The sequence below is a fragment of the Lathyrus oleraceus genome, chromosome 4 (assembly GCF_024323335.1).
Source record: "Lathyrus oleraceus cultivar Zhongwan6 chromosome 4, CAAS_Psat_ZW6_1.0, whole genome shotgun sequence".
NCBI lineage: Eukaryota > Viridiplantae > Streptophyta > Magnoliopsida > Fabales > Fabaceae > Lathyrus > Lathyrus oleraceus.
In genome coordinates, this window is record NC_066582.1 from 37,447,541 (window position 1) to 37,463,118 (window position 15,578).

Genomic DNA, 15,578 nt, shown 5'->3' on the forward strand with positions numbered 1-15,578 from the left:
TATGCAATATGCTATGCTTCTCTAAATGATGAATGCATAAAAAGTATCCCCCTCAGGGGACGGCACGAGCAACTCTGTTGAGGAACTCGATATCGCTCCAATCTCCAACCCTGTTTGGGATAACACTGCTGCTGGGGAAAGAGTAACCCTCACCGGGGATGACCTCCACTGAACTCGATCTGCTTGGGGACTTCACTGGGGAAAAACTACCAACGCACACCCCTGCAGGGGAATAGCAACCTTCAGACCTAATGGGGAAATAACAATCTCAACCCTGCTAGGGGAAACAGCAAACTTCAGGCCTGGCTGCCGAGGAAACACCGACCTCGAACCAGCTGGGGAGATACAGAATATTGGACACGGAACACCTGTCGACTCGTCGAACACTGGTATTCACCATCTAACCACAATGTCAACTTTCCACTTTTGAGACTTTGAAGAGTCTTCTTGATTAACCCTCTAGGATCTTCGCAATTCTTTCGCCTTCTTTACACCATTCCTCAACTCCTTGTCCCTGATTGGACCTCAAAGGAATCTTTTGTCAAAAAGAAACGCTTCATACTGTAGCGGTGTATTCGTCATTTTATGATTTATTGATTAAATCAAAATCAAAGCATACAAAGAATCGAGTCGCCACCGCACTTTTATTTATCCAAAGGAATGGCTAAAAAGCGAACAAAAGCCTAAGAAGTTTTACACATAGAAAACCAATGAAAAGATCAGAGATCTGGGTAAGGGGTTAATTACGCAATGGGAAGGTGTTAGGCACCCAAAACGTCCTAGGTACTCCTAGGGAGCCCTTTTCACACTTGTTGTACGAAATGTTATTTGTTTATGAAATATTTATTGTGCAAACATGGATTGAAGGGATGAGAGAAAGAATATACAAGTTATTATTTTTGTGTTTGAATGGATGAACCCGTTGCCTACATACCTTTCCATGGAAGGTAAGGATCAAAACGCCGTAGTTCGGCTAAAAGATTTCCAAAATATGAGTGGATTCATTTTAAAACAAAAGCCCTAAGGTCTTTCGTTATCCACGGGAGAAAACTCAACCTTATACAAACAACAAGTCCACCATGTGAGAAAAGCTTCAACTTGCTAGTGAGGGGTTAACCCTATAATAAGCAAGGAAGTCTTACAATTCAATCACTAAGGACAAAAGGTGAGATTAACATCAACCAACTAGGATAAATCAAACCTATGGCTAATGTATGAAAACTTATCAAGAATGGACAAAGCCACAAAACAATTGAATGAGTGAAATTAACCAATTAGGATTTATTCACAAAAAGTGGTCAAAGTATGATTAGGATTCAATTCAAAAGAAGTATCATGAAAATGAAGTTTGAAAAAATCAAAGGCCTAAGGCCTAGGTTTCTAATTTGAAAAGGAGTGGATATGTTTGCACAATAGTTTTCAAGTTTTGGATTAACATGCAAATGGAGGTTTAAAGAAACAAAAGGATGAGAGGGTGATGAAGTAAAACTTCTTAGATGTTCACCTCTTGAAATCATATGTAGATGATCCAAGTGATTCCTTTGGAATAGGCAACAAGGAAAATAACAGATGAGTAAAGCAAATGGATACCGGATGGCAATCAATGGACTTACACCAATCTCACAAAACAACGAACAATGATACCAGATGTCAATCAATGGACTTATACTAGTCTCACAAAAACAAAATGGATACCGGATGCCAATCAATGGACTTACACCAATCTCCTAAAACAAAACATGGATACCAGATGCCAATCAATGGACTTACACCAATCTCCTAAAACAAAACATGGATACCAGATGCCAATCAATGGACTTATATTAGTCTCACAAAAACAAAATGGATACCGGATGCCAATCAATGGACTTACACCAATCTCCTAAAACAAAACATGGATACCAGATGCCAATCAATGGACTTATACTAGTCTCCTACCATATCATAGGAACAACTGCCAAGTAATGGACTTATGCTTGTCTCCTCCATGGACAAAGCAACATGCTACAAAGCAAAGTTTATGAAATGATATACAAATGATGATGATAAATGCACAAAGGCACACATAAGCAGATATGCACAGATGAGTCAAGTAAGCAAACAATCAAGTCAGTTAGCACACACTATATACAATCAATTAGGCTCAAGCAAGGTTAGGCTTTACAGCCAACTGGAATGGGGTAATTTGTGCTCTTAACCCTAACATTGAGAGTTAGGGTGAAGCAGATGAAATGGAGATGAGGGGTGTGCCTCATAGCTCTTATCCCTGGTCAGGGAGAGCTTTGAACAATGGAAGGGGTGGGAGTTCAGAAAGTTGGAACTCTTCTCCACAAATAGACTCTATAAGATCTTGGATTATTATCCACAATGCATCAACACATTGTGTGAGCAAAGTGGATGACACACTGAGTAGTAGGAGATGGATTACACATCTCTTTTATCTACCAATTGCCTCATAAGAGGACTTTTCCTGCTTGGCACAAAAGATAAACAAACACAAGCATTGCCTCTTAAGGAGGACTTCAGACAGGTGCCTACCAATAACAGTAGGTCTTCCAGACTACATGAAGATTAGAAATTATACCTAAGTGGTTAAGCAACCAAGCAAAGCAAAGTTCACAATGAACTTAAAGCAACTTATGTACCTGTGGAAACATCAAACAAATCAGTACAATACTCAGACAATCAAACAACAGTCAATAAGCAATCAACACCCAATGTACAAAATATGTAAGCCAAAAGTCAAACTCAAATGAGTTAACATCAACCTACAAAACACACAAAGATTAGTAATCAAAGGCAAACATCAATGCTCAAGTGATGAAGCATCATTAACCATGGAACTTGGATGTTCAACCTGAAATCAAAGCTCAAACATAAGCAACCAACCACTAGGTCAAAGCCTAGGGTCAAAGATGGAGAAAAAATTCAAAACAGAAGCTGAAATTTAACATGAATCAACTTCAAACACATCTTGAAACATTCCAAAAGATCTCACATCAATATCATTAACCAAAAGCATTTCATGATCAATTGAAGTTCAAGGCAATTTTAAAGCTCAAATGTGATCAACCAGAATGAAAAATCTCAATTAAATCAGAAATGATTCAAATAATTCCAACAAAATTCAAGAGCAATCACAACATTCATAATATGCATCACACAAAAAATCAGGGCAATTGGAGATCATTTGGCATGGCAAATACATCACATAAGTTGAACAAGAAAAGGTGTGACCCAAATTGTCACACCCACTTAACATGATCATAAAACAGAAATGATAATTGATAAAAATACCAAATCAACACCAAAATGTCAAGCAATATGCCTAGTTTCATCATGCAAATTTTCAGAATCATTGGATCAAAGACCAGCATTTCACAAATGTATAAGCATGGCAAGGTCAAGCAAGCATATATGTTCAAACATTCTAGCACCAAAACATATCCAGCCAAGCACAACTTGAAAAAATATGATCAAAAAATAATAGACAAGATAAGGATCATGATGCAAAAAATTGGGATGAATTTGGATTAATTTTCAAATTGTTATGATTCTTTTAAGATGAGGAAAAAAAATAAAACACATATGAAGCCATGGCATGGAATATATGAGAAAATGAATGAAGCATATGAATAATATGGCGTGGCTGGGAATCGAAGCCAGGTAACATTCAAATCCAAACACGCGCGCCACACAAAACGGTGACGTTTCACCACCAAACCCTAGCCTGGCGCGCATTCCAGAATCCGCAGGAAATCACATGAACTCGTAACAAAATCCGCAACAAAACCTATGCGTTTCCTAGCTAAATTCGCAGGAAAACTGGAGAATGTATGAACACGATGAAGATCATGAAGATCTTCATCTAGAAATTTCCAGAAAAATTCAAAGTGTCCAGAAATCAAAACTGAACATAGCATTGTGTAGATCTTTCATCATACATCAATAATCCACAAACATTTCATCAAGAAACAATCAAACACGCACGGATCAAAGCAAATAAGATTCATCATCCAAAATTCAATCAGTCATATCTCACTCAAAACAGCATGGAATTTCATGATTCGAAGCTCAAAATGCTCAGCATACTTAGATCTATAATATCATGGCAAGAAAAATAAAAAATAAGAGAGTTGATTTGTAACCTCTTGAAGAGCAGATCTGGAATTGGATGGATTCAAGGCTTGTGATAGCTTCAATGTTCCTCTAGGATGTTTGTATAAGTGATTGGAAGAGAAAATGGAGCTTAATTGTGCACGAATCCACCAAAACTTTGAATCACCATTGTTGCTTCAAGCTTCAAGAATGCTTCAATGTGGCTCTGTTTCCTTTGATTTCACGTGCAAACTTGTTCAACAGAAGTTCAGGATCATGAATCAAGCATTTGCCATGGCTTGGATGTGAAGAATTTAGAAGAAAATTTTGAGAGAAAAATTGATGAATTTGAGATCTAGATCTGAGAAAATGAAAGCTAATCCGAAAAACAGTTAGGGTTTTTGTTTATATATGCCATGCTAATCACTCTTTAATCATGTTTAGCTCAAATGCAAATGGAATTAGCAAAAATGAGGTGTAAGTGCAAATTGGCTTTTTCACTCTATGCATGAAGTGCATGCATGAACAGTGCACGAAATCCATCTATTTTCACTTAAAAATCAATTTTGGAGCTAATGGTGGTAGCAAAATATTCAAATGGTGCACAAAATTTGAATTTCATGTTTTCCCTCCAAAAATCCAATGAATTAGCAAGTGCTCATGTGATGATAATTTGTGCAATGCAATGCATGTTTTGGAAACTATAGGTCAAAAGGAGAAAAATGCAAAAAGAGCCACCCATTTTGGAGCTTTGGTTGAGAAGTTATGCCCATTTGAAGTTCCATGCATAGTTTGCCATGTTTTGATCATATCTCCTTAACCACACATGAGAAATTAATGATCTTGGACTTTTTGGAAATGGGAGAGAAAGATTTACAACTTTCATGCTCAACGAAATTTCATTTGAAGCTTTCTTGATGATGTAATATGAAGTTGAAGTTAGACTAAAACCTTTCCATTTTTGGCAAGTTTGAATTATAGGTCACTTTCTATTTTTGGAAAGTTTTGACCTGACTTTAAATTCTTCAATGTTGATGTTTGAAATGTCAAATGAGACTTGTTTGAACATGAATGAAGTATTTCTAATCACTTCCCACTTCCAAATCCACAGTTGACTTGGCTGTTGACTTTCTAGGCCTTCAGTTGACTTGGCAATGTTCTGATGAAATTCAAGCCTCTACCACTTGGGATTTTGCTTCAAAATGATATCATAGCTCATATGAACTCTTGATAATGATTGTGAGGTCCAAATTCTCAAGAATGGCCACCATCTATTGCTCAATGACTGCCTTTGACTGCCTTGACCTGTGATTGCTTCATTTGCAAGACCAAGGTTAGATGACATATTTTTGTACTTTTTGGTTAGTGATAAAAAGAAAAGCAATGATATACAAATGCAAACATGCTTGGTGATCAAGAAACACTCTCAAAATGATAACCCACCCACAGGGATGGAAGCAAGGTGCACAATGATCCTTGAGGCAATGTGATGATATGATATGATGCCATGAGGGATCTTAGGGGCAAAATTGGGGTCTTACACATACCACAACCTGCAAGTGAGTGAACATAAACCAACAACACCTGCAAAAGAGATCGTTAGATAAAACGTTCCCCGGGCGCGCCAAAATTTCAACACCAAGGTCACTCTACCTTCTGAATAAGATTTCAAGTTTTCAATCCTATAAACATGCATTGGAAGGGACCCCTATGTCTCAAAATGCAAAGATTCTTTATCAAAATAAACGGATGTTTTTGCAATCAAAGCGGTAATGAAAACAAAAACAAAATTATTTGACTGAATATGCATTTTATTGATTGAAAAAGGTGACTCGTAACTGAGCAATACACAGGAAGCAATCCCTGAAAAGAGGTAATTGCGCACAAAAGGAAAATCTATCCTAATGGCAATGTGAACCCATGATCTCATTGAGTTCCAACCCGGTTACAACCCATATGTCCTCAAGACTCTCCGCACTTTCTGCCTTCCGAAACAAGACGCTTCCGATCGATCTCCGCTTTCAGATTATCCATGTGTCATATCCAAAGTATAAACGACCATGTTAGACGCAGTTGTTTGTTTCATTCCCTCTTTTGCCTGGACCGCCCTTTCGGGTTTTCAGTCCACCGGGATACTCTTTTTTTCATTCCCTAATTTTTGCCCGAACCTTTTTCATTTTTACTTGGTTCGCCGGGATGCCCCTTTTTGCCTGGACTATTTTATTCTTTTCGTCCAGCGGGTCTCTTATACGAAGTATTTTTAACTGCGTCTGCATTCACAGGGGATGGAAAATCCTTGCCATCCATGGTCGTCAACAACAAGGCTCCACCAGAGAAAACCTTCTTGACCACGAACGGACCTTCATAATTGGGTGTCCACTTACCCCGACGATCGTTCTGAGGAGGAAGGATCCTTTTCAACACCATATCTCCCACATGGTACACACGAGGTCGCACCTTTTGGTCAAAAGCACGCTTCATTCGCTACTGGTACAACTGCCCATGACAAATGGCCGCCAGCCTCTTTTCCTCAATCAGGCTCAACTCTTCATACCGAGTCCTTACCCATTCAGCCTCTTCCAATTTCACATCCATCAGGACTCTCAATGACGGAATCTGGACCTCAACTGGTAGCACAACTTCCATCCCATACACCAGCGAGAAAGGCGTTTCCCCAGTAGATGTACGCACTGAGGTTCGATACCCGTGCAATGCAAACGGCAACATCTCGTGCCAATCCTTATAGGTCACGACCATTTTTTGCACAATCTTCTTAATATTCTTATTAGCCGCCTCGACCGCCCCATTCATCTTCGGACGATAAGGAGAAGAATTGTGACGCTCGATCTTGAACTCCCGGCATAGTTCCACCATCATCTTGTTGTTGAGATTAGAACCATTATCGGTGATGATTGTTTCAGGAACCCCATATCTGCAAATGATATCTCTTTTCAGGAACCTGGCAACGACCTGTTTTGTCACGTTTGCATAAGACGCCGCTTCCACCCACTTGGTGAAGTAATCAATAGCCACTAATATGAACCGGTGCCCATTCGAAGCCGTAGGTTCAATCTTTCCGATCATATCAATGCCCCACGTAGCAAACGGCCACGGAGACGACATCAAACTCAGCGGATTTGGAGGCATGTGCACCTTGTCAGCATAAATCTGGCATTTATGACATTTCCGCACGAAGTTGAAACACTGAGCCTCCATTGTCATCCAGTAATATCCATCCCTTAGCAACTTTTCACCATCGCATTCCCGCTGGCGTGGGTACCAAACGACCCCTCATGCACCTCTTTCATCAATTGGCTTGCTTCTTTGTCATCGACACCTCTAAGCAAAACCCAATCAAAATTCCTCTTGTACAAAACCCCATCTTTGTTCAGATAGAACGCCATGGCCAACCTCCTCAGAGTCTTTCGGTCCTTCTTAGACGCTCCCTCGGGATACTCTTGGGTCTCCAGATAACGCTTGATGTCATAATACCATGGCTTTTCATTATCAGGCATGGCTTCGACAACAAACACATAAGCCGGCCTATCCAGCCGTCCCACCTCAACATTAGGAACTTGATTCCACCACTGCACTTTAATCAAAGCGGCCAGAGTAGCCAAAGCATCTGCTAAAGGATTTTCTTCCCTCGGCACATGATGTAATTCCACCTTGGTGAAGAACGTCAACAATCTCCTCGTATAATCCCGGTATGGAATTAAGTGGGATTGATGCGTAAGCCATTTCCCGTTAACCTGGTTCACGACCAAAGCTGAATCTCCATAGATAACAAGGTTCTTGATTCGCAAATCAATCGCCTCTTCGATACCCAAGATACAAGCTTCGTATTCAGCCACATTGTTGGTGCATTCAAATGTTAGTCGGTGTTAGTTGTAATTTTAAGTGTCAGGTTTTTGTTATCGTATCCACAGGGATTGTAAGATATCACCGCCGTTCGATGGTTGTATTAATCTTAGCTCAATGTAACAATAGGGTTTTGGTTGGTTGTCACGTTATCTTGCATAAAAAGGTAATAAAATGCGATAAAAGTTTTGGTTTGAATAAATGAGAAATATTGCCAAAGTTAGGGTTCGATGATCACTTTGCATGTATTTGTTCGGTCAACAATCTTATAAACTCCTTTAGATGATAAATCATTTCACAAAGTCCTCCCAATATGTTTCTCTCGAACACACATTGTGAGTTTTCCCATTTTGATCCATTGTTTCTCTCGAACACAATCTATCAAAATGACAACTTTTTGGTTCAACCTTATGGTGAACAAAATCATTCATTACTATCTCTAGCTAACAAACAAGATTGGATGAAAACCTAGGTCAAGAGTTGGTAAACATCTCTCGATCATAAACCAACACAAAGAGTTTTAAATAGAAACAAAGTTTTCATCATATATTCACCATTAAAGAGTTTACACATGAAGATCCTTACATTTACACACAAAGCTAGTAATCACCTACATCTAACCTTGACAAATGGAGGACTTAGCTACTCATTTTCATGGTAGCTTGGTCGGCAAGTTTCGGAAGAAGGTTGATCAACATCCAAGTCGGATAATCGAGATTGGATGGGAATCCACCTTCTTTTTGTAGAAGATGGTTACAAGATGAAGAGAAATGAAATCTAGGGCATAAAAGATCCTAAGAACAATGCTGGAAAATATCTCTCAGAAAGTACAAAAGTGGAAAAATTAGGTAAAACTAAGGTATGGCTCTCAAAAGTGGCACTTGCTACTTATAGAGCAGTACTGGGCTGTCATGCTCGCTAGGCGAGCAGAATGGCTCGCCTAGCGAGGGTCTAATTGAGGCGCAAGAGGCACCTGCGCCCAGAGACACAGTATATCTCAGACTGTCATGTTCGCCTAGCGAACAAAACCTTCGCCTAGCGAAGGGCACGCTTCAACCTTCGCCCCAGCGAGGTTGAAAGGTTTGGCTACTGGAATGCTCGCTGGGAACTCGCTAGAGCCTCGCTAGAGCCTCGCCTAGCGAGTGAGTGCTGGCTGCGCTTTTCATCAAAACTGAACGAACTCGCTACCACCTTCGCTAGCAGCTCGCCTAGCGAATTTATTGATATTTTACTGGAGCTTTTCGCTGGGCGCTCGCCTAGCGAGTGCTTCGCCACAGCCCTCGCCTAGCGAGCAGGCTGATGAATGCTTGATTTCTTTGGTTCCTTTGCCAACTTTCTTGTGTCTTCATTTTCAATTATTTCATGCCTTCTTCCTGCACAATAACACACAAATCAAAGGTACCAAGATCGTTTATCAATGTATTGCATTTCATGTTAAAACAAAGGTGGTTTTGACAATTTAGCAAGGAAATAGAGTGAAAGATACCCTTAATTGATAGCTCAAATAAGCACTTTTGGGTATCTAACAACTCTCCCCAACTAGATTCTTGCTTGTCCTCAAGCAAAGTATGCCTCTTGAAGGACAAGAGGATTTGCTTTAAGAAAATGGTTTCTCCGAAGTTGGATAAAACGGCTCAAACACAAGTGAGTCAGTATATACAGGTGTCCAACAGTTCGAATAAAATAATACACAAGAACTAAAACTTAATAGCTATGCGAAATATTTATCTATCTACAACAATATTATTCTGAATGAATCACCCTATCTCTCCTCTTCGAATAAGGAATGAAGAATTTACGCGTTTGCAACCGCGGGAATAATCTCACTCTCTAACAAACAATGAAGAAATCAAATAGATTCATACAATGTCTAACAATCATAAATGGTAATGTGGAAGCATAAAGATCACTAAGGGCTTTTCGGTTGAAGCTTGGTTAGGTTAACAAACAAGGGTCATTTCTAAGGCCATTGAAACGAAAGTGCCGATGCAAAAGAGACATTCACAGTATATTATTCACACATCTCGACTTTGTTTCATTTTTTTCTTATTTGAAACCTTCACAACTCATATTCCACAACTCAATTTTTATTTTTCACTATTTTTCTTCCAAGCAAGCATTCATTTTCATTCTTTCTATTTTTGTTCTTTTCTTTCACATCATATTTACAAAACAAATGTTTCTCTTCTATATTTTTATTTTCAATGCTTGCTCGGTTTTTCTTTTATATTTTTCAAGAGTTGTGGTACTTACCGATTCTCCCCAACTTATTTCTTACTCACCCTAAGTGAATGCTCTTAACTTTTTACGGTAAAAGAACAATAATCAAGATTTCCCGGGTTGTAAAAAAAAGATTTTTGAAATCTCGCTTTATTTCAAGCTGAGATTCAACTGTTTAAGCTCAAAGGGGTTAACAAATACTCTCTCTGCTCACAGGTAAGTTGTTTTTGGATGTAGTTGTGCTCGATAAAAAACAAGTGCCTTGATCATTTCTAATTGCTTCCACATATTCACAATAATAAAAGACAAAGCATGAATCAAATGAATCAACAAAAGTTATTAGAATCCAGCATTTAAGTGTACAATGGAGGTTTCCTCACAATTTGTGGTTTTAAGTTCTAGATGAAACATTCATTCAATTATGTTGCAAAAAGACAATATTCAATTTACCAAAAAGAGTAAAGTTCCTAATGCATTCTATCATTCTAGCCGAAGGTAACCATGTACCTTAGCCTCATTCACTTGTTTATTCTTATCATTGCCATCCAAGCTCGGATGCACCTTCATTGGGTACTTCTTTGAGGAGCAACCAATCTAGAAGGTTTGCCACTTAACCAACCAAAAATTTATTAAACAAACAAAATTAAAAACATAAATAAATAACATTACTGAAAATTTAAATTGTTCATGGGGGACAAAACACCCCAACAGTACAAAACCAAACTCAAAATACAGAATCCGAAACTACAATAGAAATAAACATAAAAATGAAAAATACAAAAACTTAACCCTCCAAGGGCTCAGAATCCTCCTCGCTACCGGCCTCAGAACCGGTAGCCTCATCATCCTCAACATCATCATCATCATCATCATCAGCTGCAGCACCTGAAGACGCACCAGCGCCCGCCCCCTTACCATAAACAGGCCTGTCCACAGGCCAGTTGGCTTAAGCAGAAACTGCTCACGCGTCATCAAGGCATGAGCACCACTTCCCTGCAGCTGTAACCGCTGCATAGAGTCGTGCATATCTATCATGGCTCTCTGGGATGCCGCCATCCATTCAAAACTATAATCACACACAGCCTGCAGGTAAGGATCTAGTCCAGGAGTAGAAGTACCAGGACCATCAGAAGCCCGGGTACTCTCTGTAGCTGCACTGCCTCTGGCATTCTTCGCTCTACAATATTTTGCCACGTACCGGTCATCGATAGGTGGTGGGATCCTTACCTGACCCCGAGACGAAAGTCTCACCCTTGCCTGAATGCACAAACTCATGATCAAGCACGGGAAAGCTAAGGGACAATTCACACGAGCCCCCGACTTTAGCCCGCTTTCGATCACGGACTTAAGCTCATTAGCGATGATCCTCGCCACATTGATCTGGACGTTGGTGAGGATAGAATGGACCAAATGTGCCACTGGGATCGGCACTGTAGAGGTGTGGGACTTTGGCTGGATGTTCGTCAGCACCAACAGCAGTATCAGTTGAGCCATGGGAGTCATGTCCTCCCTGTGATACCTCATTGGAACCCCAGATGGGTTCAGCTCAACAGATTTCCCCCTTAATAGCAGGGCGGCAGAAATGGCTGGAACATCCCGGTGAAGCCGTAGGTCAGTGTGGTATGTGTCCCTCTCTTCAGCTCCCAGCTGGAGCGGTTCCCTAAGGACTCGGTTGATGGCATCCCTATCAAATGCTACTGGACGCCCGACCACTTTAGATATCCAAGTAAAGGGCTCGTCGTCATCAGGCAGTGCGTTAGCATAAAATTCACGCACTGTTGCTATGTCGTAATGCTCCAAGGGATTAATCAACCGATCCCATTTCTTAGTGTCAATCAACCCGGCAAAAGATCTGTTCATGCCCTGTGGGTTGATTAGGAATCGCTTCTCCGGAAGAATTTTCCGCTTCTACAGAGCGACGTACCTGGCGGCCTGCTTCGGGCTGACAAACTTATCTGTATCAAACTGGATAGGCACAGTCCGGGAAGTAGTCGCTCCCTTTCTTTTCTTAGACGCTCCAGACCTTGATTCCATCTGCAAAATATGAAAGGAAACAACACACACCAAACAAACAGATTAGACAGCAAAGCCATTTTTCAAAAGACTGTCAGGCTCGCTGCTGCTTCGCCTAGCGAAGTGGCAGCGAACGCTCGCCCCAGGTTCGCCTAGCGAGTGCTAGCGAACCTTACGGGTTTTTGGGGTTTTCAGCATGTTCAAAGAATATTTCCCAAAACCCATACTCTAATGGTTCCAACATCAGAACCTAATGATTTATCAATTAAATAACCGTTCTATGCTATTGGGGATTACATATTTACATTCAAAACCTAAAATCCCCAATTCCAACCTAAAATCCCAATTTGCAAAACCGAAAATCCCACATGCAAACCCAAGGTTTCCCATACCACAACTCATCCTAATTGACATTCAAATTGGAAATATAAAGTTCAAACAAAAAGAAAATGTAGTAGGGCAAACCTTAGTTACAGTGATTTGATTGAAATGAAGTGAGCAGGGTTTGCAATGGACCGAATAGAGATGGAGTGTTAGTGAGAGTGATGCAAATGAGAGAGTGTGGAGAGCTCTGTAAAAATTTTCTCAGCAGGGTTGCAAAACAGCAAAGTTGTGTTAGGGCAAAAATGAGTGCCCTGCTGAGATTTAAATAAGTGCTGTCATGCAGCGCTCGCTGCTGCTTCGCCTAGCAAGCAGCTAGCGAGTCTGCTCGCTACTGCCTCGCCTAGCGAGCAGCTAGCGAGTATGACAGCAAATACCTTTTCAAAGGCAGCAATTCATGTTCAGACAGCATGGTTAGCACTAGGAATCCCAACACAACACAACACAAAAAACAGTAAATACTTACAATGTTGGGGTGCCTCCCAACTAGCGCTTGTTTAACGTCGGCTAAGCTCGACGGTGCGATGCTCACAGAGGAGCATCAAGTGGTATAGCACAGCTCTCGCGATCCACATGACCGCCGAGATAAACTTTCAACCGTTGGCCATTCACGGTCCAACTATCTTTCTTGTCTATGTCTTCAATGACAATAGCCCCGTACTCCTTCACCTCTTTCACCCGAAATGGCCCGGACCATTTTGATTTCAACTTCCCGGGAAACAATTTCAACCTGGAGTTGAACAATAGGACCAACTATCCGGGCACAAATTCTTTGCTTCGGAGCTTCTTGTCGTGGTACTTTTTGCCTTTTCTTTGTACAACCAACTTGAGTGGTATGCGGCATTGCGCATCTCTTCCAACTCAAGTAGTTGCACCTTCCTTTTGTCACCGGCCAACTCATTTTCAAAATTTAAAAATTTTAGGGCCCACAAGGCTTTGTGCTCCAATTCAACCGGCAAGTGGCAAGTTTTACCAAACACCAATTGAAAGGGAGTTAGGCCAATTGGAGCTTTAAAGGCCGTACGGTAGGCCCATAATGCTTCGTCCAATTTTTGGGACCATTCCTTTTTTGAATTAGACACGGTTTTTTCGAGGATTCTCTTAATCTCACGATTAGAGACCTCAGCTTGCCCGTTAGCCTGTGGGTGATACGGAGTTGTCACCCTATGCGATACACCGTAATGTTTTAAAATAGTTTCCAAAGGTGCATTACAAAAGTGTGACCCTCCGTCACTTATCAATACTCGGGGGTTTCCGAAACGTGAAAATATGTTTTTCTTCAAAAAATTTATCACCGTTTTCGCGTCCGCCCGAGGTGAGGCAATCGCCTCAACCCACTTAGAAACGTAGTCTACTGCGACAAGCATATACTCGTTCCCATAAGAGGGTGGGAATGGTCCTACAAAATCGATGCCCCAACAATCGAATACTTCGACTTCTTGTATATTTTGGAGAGGCATCTCATCTCTCTTGCCAATTCCACCGCTTCTTTGGCAACTATCACAACTTTGCGCATGGGTGTGTGCGTCTTTGAAAATAGTGGGCCAATAAAATCCCGATTGGAGGATTTTAGTGGCCGTTCTCACCCCATTGTAATGCCCTCCGTAAGGCGAGTTGTGACAATGCCAAAGGATGCTCTGCGCTTCATCGCCAGTAACGCATCTCCTTAATAGGTTATCACTACCCAACTTAAACAAGTATGGGTCATCCCAAACATAATACTTCGCATCCGAAAGGAACTTCCTTTTTTGGTTCGAAGTTAGGTCGGAAGGTACAAAACCACTAGCCTTGTGGTTCGCAAAGTCTGCAAACCACGGCCTAACTTGAACTTTAAACAGTTTTTAATCAGGAAATTCTTCCCGGATTTCCTTTTCAGACGCGGTAACCTCCACATTCACTAAGCGGGATAAATGATCCGCTACCAAGTTTTCCGACCCCTTCTTGTCTTTTATTTCCACATCAAATTCTTGTAACAAGAGGATCCAACGGATGAGCCTTTGCTTCGAATCCGGTTTGGTTAGCAGATATTTAATCGCCGCGTGGTCGGTATACACTACGACTTTAGACCCTACAAGATAAGACCTAAACTTTTCTAGCGCATACACTATTGCAAGTAGTTCTTTTTCCGTAGTGGCATAGTTTATTTGAGCCTCGTTAAGAACCTTACTTGCATAATGTATCGCATGAAAATTTTTATCTTTTCTTTGGCCAAGTACCGCTCCAACTGCGTAGTCGCTCGCATCACACATTAGTTCAAAATTTTCATTCCAATTGGGAGCGACTATTATTGGAGCGGTAACCAATTTTTCTTTTAAAGTTTCGAAAGCTTGCAAACAATCATCGGTCAAGAGAAATACCTGGTCCTTAGCGAGCAAATTGCTCAAAGGCTTAGCCACCTTTGAGAAGTCCTTGATAAAGCGCCGATAGAACTCGGCGTGCCCCAAAAAGCTACGGATGCCCTTCACATTCATCGGAGGAGGTAATTTTTCTATCACTTCAACCTTAGCTCTATCTACTTCAAGCCCCCTTCTAGAGACTTTGTGGCCTAGCACGATCCCCTCGGTCACCATGAAGTGACACTTCTCCCAATTAAGCACCAAATTGGTCTTCACACATCTCTCCAACACCGTTTTCAAGTTCTCCAAGCATTGACTAAAAGACCCACCAAATACCGAGAAGTCATCCATGAAGACTTCCATTGTTTTCTCTATCAGATCGGCAAAAATGGCTTGCACACATCGTTGGAAAGTCGTCGGTGCATTGCACAGCCCAAAGGGCATTTTTCGGTATGCGAACACTCCAAACGAACACGTGAAAGCCGTCTTCTCATGATCGGTCGGGTCAACCGCAATTTGGTTGTACCCGGAGTAGCCGTCCAAAAAATAATAGTATTGTTGGCCCGATAGTCTTTCGAGCATTTGATCCATAAATGGGAGTGGAAATGGTCCTTTTGAGTCGCGGTATTCAACCGCCTATAATCAATACACATTCTCCACCCCGTTGCA